The sequence below is a fragment of the Crocuta crocuta genome, unplaced genomic scaffold (genome assembly GCF_008692635.1).
Source record: "Crocuta crocuta isolate KB4526 unplaced genomic scaffold, BGI_CrCroc_1.0 scaffold594, whole genome shotgun sequence".
NCBI lineage: Eukaryota > Metazoa > Chordata > Mammalia > Carnivora > Hyaenidae > Crocuta > Crocuta crocuta.
Genome location: NW_027530186.1, coordinates 60,029 through 63,817, shown reverse-complemented (window position 1 = coordinate 63,817; position 3,789 = coordinate 60,029).

Genomic DNA, 3,789 nt, shown 5'->3' with positions numbered 1-3,789 from the left:
GAGTTTGACAAAAGTTTCTTAGATATGATACCAAAAACACAAACAAAAGATAGAATAGATAAGTTGGACTTCAAAATTAAAAACTTTTGTGCTTCAGGGACACTCGGGTGGCTCAGTCAGTTGAGCAGCTGACTTTGGCTCAGGTCTGATCTCACGGTTGGTGAGTTCGAACCCTGTATCAGTCTCTCTGCTGTCAGTGCAGAGCCTGCTTCAGAACCTCTGGCCCCCTCTCTCTCTTCTCCTTCCCTGCTCGGGCTCTCTCTCTTTCCCTCTCAAAAATAAATAAACATTAAAAAAAAAAACTTTTGTGCTTCCAAGGTCAGTATTTAGAACATGAAAAAACAACCCAGATGTTGTTTTGTTTTATCCCATAAAATATTTGGAAATCATATATCTGATGAGGAACTGTACATGTGAAAATTATATAAAAGAACTCATAACTCAACAATAAAATGATAAATAACTCAGTTTAAAAAAGCAGGCAAATACTCTGAATAGATATTTCTCCAAAGAAGATAAATAACCAATAAGCATGTGAAAAGATGTTCAACATCTTAATTTTCAGGGAACTGCTAATGAAAACCACAATGAGATACCATCGGGTTTCTATACTGGGATGACTATATAAAATAAGATGGACAATTACATGTATTGGTGAGGATGTATAGAGATGTGAAACTTCACAATATTCCCTGTGGGAATGTAAAATGATGTGGCTACTTGGGAAAACAAGTTGTTAGTTTCTCAAAAAGTAAAACATAGAAGTACCATATGTCCCAGCAATTAAAGAGAAACTAAAACATATGCCGACACAAAATTTTGAAGACAATGTACCTGGCAGCATTATTGAAAATTGTGGAATAAGTGAAAACAAGTAAATTGTCTATCAATTGATTCGTGGATATACAATATGTGGTATATTTATACCATAGACGATTGTTCAGCCATAAAAATAAGTACTGATACACACTACAAAATGGATGGACCTCTAAAACATTATGCTAAGTGAGAGAATTCAGTCACAAAAGACCACATTTAATTCTACTTATATTAAATGAATAAGCAAATCCATGAAGACAGAAAGCAGATTAATGATTGTCTAGGGCTGGTGAAAGGGAATGGTGAACAAGTAGGATGGAACATGCTAATTAGTATGACGTTTCTTATTAGGGTGAGGAAAATGTTCTAAAATTAGTGGTGATGGCTGTACAACGTTGTGAATATACTAAAAACTAGTGAATATTTTAAAAGGGATAATTTTGGGGTATGTGAATTATATCTTAAGCTGCTAAAAACACCCATACACATGAGATATCAATTATGGTAAGGTAAATAATGCTCATCCTCCCCCAAGATGCCTACTTTCTAAACCTTGAAACCTGAAAATATACTACCTTGTAAAAAGGGCTGTTCAGATGTGATCAAGTTAAAGAGAGTTCAGGAGATTATCATGGATTATTTTTATGGGCTCAACATAATCACCAGGGTCCTTTAAAGACAGATGCTAAAGTATTAGAGTTGGGGGGAAAAAAAGACATGACAACAAAAGTGAAAGATGTGCTTTGAAGATGGAGGAAGAAGAGGTTATGCATGACCCCAGGAATGTAGCTGGCCTCTAGAAGATGGAAAACCCAAGGGAATGGAGTTCCCTTGTAGCCTCCAGAAGGAATACAATCTTGCTGACACCTTGATTTTAGTCTCATAAGACTCATTTCAACCTTCTGACTTCCAAAACTATAAGATAATATTTTTGTGTTGTTTTAGTTTATTAAATTCATAGTAATTTGGGGGGGAGGAGCAAGATGGCAGAGAAGTAGGGAGCTCCGTGCATTGCACTCACCCCCATATCTCACACGGAAAAGAACCGAAGCCATAGGAAACCTTACAGAACCCAAGAGATTGGGAGAAAAAGGACGCAGAATCCACTGAGAAAGACTTCTAAGTTGAGTGCGAACTGGGGAAGATAAAATCGGGCCGGGATCAGAGACTCAGAGGGAAGGTGGCGATCCCCCTCTGCGGGGAGTGAGAGGGGAAAAAGAGAGAGTCTGAAACTACTCAAGACACGGTTCCTGTCGCTGGGAAACAGAAAAACCTCCGCTAGGGGCACAGAAGGACAGTGTGCGCCAAATCCCTGCGCACCAGGTCCCCGCGCGCCAACTCATCCCGGATGGGCTGCGCGCACACCTCTCCTTTGTACTCCTGGCTCAGCTGGACCCCTGGAGGAACCACACGCATAACAGACCTCGGCGCTCCTGGCTGGCTGGAACTCTAGAGGGAAGGCGAAGGGCTTAAAACTGGGAGATTTGCCTGCGACCGAAACATGATGTTTCGGGTGACGAGACACAGAGGGACCTGGCTTGCCTCTCTCCAGGGGGCCTGCGAGCCCCCCAGGCAAACCCCGTCCTTGCTTGCCAACCCGACCTGGAGGAGAAGGGAGCAGTGATTCTGGCTCCATCCCCAGGGTTAGGCAAGAGGCTTGGAATTGCCCCGAGGGGATCACCTGCGAGGTTGTGTCTAAGGCAATTTCAGTGGGGGGCGCGGACTGGGATTTGGAAACTAGGCCTGGCCTGGGTTAAAGAGTGTGACCCACTTTGGCTGCGCCCCTGGCATGGGGAGTTTACACACCCAAAAAAGCGAGGTGCAACACTTGGTTCAAGAAGGGACTGGAGCGCCGCCACTCTCCTCCCCACAACCACCAAGGCAGAACTCCCACCTGACGCATTGGACTCCACCATGCCTATCACTGCTAGAGAGCTGCCCTCCTCCTTTTTTGTTTGTTTGTGGGGTTTTTTTGTTTTTTGTTTTTTTCTTTTTTCTTTTTCTTTTTCTCTTTTTCCCAGAACACTGACCTGATTAACTCTAGTCACCGGCTTGCTTAAACAGTCTCATCTAGTCCATTCTGTAGATATAAATTCTATACCTACCGACATTTTCACCTCTTTATCTCAGGAGTAATTAGACTATATAGTCTCTCTGGATAACACCAGCGTCCTTCTCTCACCTATCCAACCATATTCCACCCTTTATCTCTTTGAAAAAAGCTTCTTATTACTTCTGCCTGTTCATTCTATTTCCAATTTTGCCTCATCCCTACCCTGTCTTCTCTCTCTTTCTCTATGCTCTTCAACCAGCACTGCATACACACGGCTATTTAACTGTAGCTGGGAAATCTGGTTATATGCTTTAAACTGTTCTTTGTCCATCGGTTTTCTTCTTTTTTCCTTTTCTTCTTTTTCACCTTTTTATGTATTTTTTATTCTCTATTATTCGTCTTCCCTCCTCCATCTTTTCTCTTAACTTTTTCGTTTTCCCTCTCGGTTTGCATGTTTGTCAGATTTGTCTGTGCGTTTGTGTGCCTCTGCTCCCTGTGTGTCTGTCTGTTTTCTTCCCCAGAGCTACCTCAAGAAACAAGCCAAAGCACACATGGTGGAGAGTCCCAAATATCACTACGAGTAGGAAAATAAAATAACAAAGGTCTCAACAAGAGAGACCAAGAGATACGATTCAAAAAACACTCTCTGAAAGGATAGGCCCTGGACAAAGAGTCTTCTTGGATACAACAGCGCTCACAGGTACAGAGAGCATAACAAGTCTTTAAAACTAACAAGAGCCAGAAAGCTAACTAAAAATGACGAAAAGAAAGAGCTCTCCTCCAACAAAATTCCAAGAAGAATTGAGAGCTAATGAACCTCTCAAAACAGATATAAGCAGCAAAGCTGAGCAAGATTTTAGAACAATAATCATAAAATTAATAGCTGGGCTTGAAAAAAGCACAGGGGTCGGGGGAGG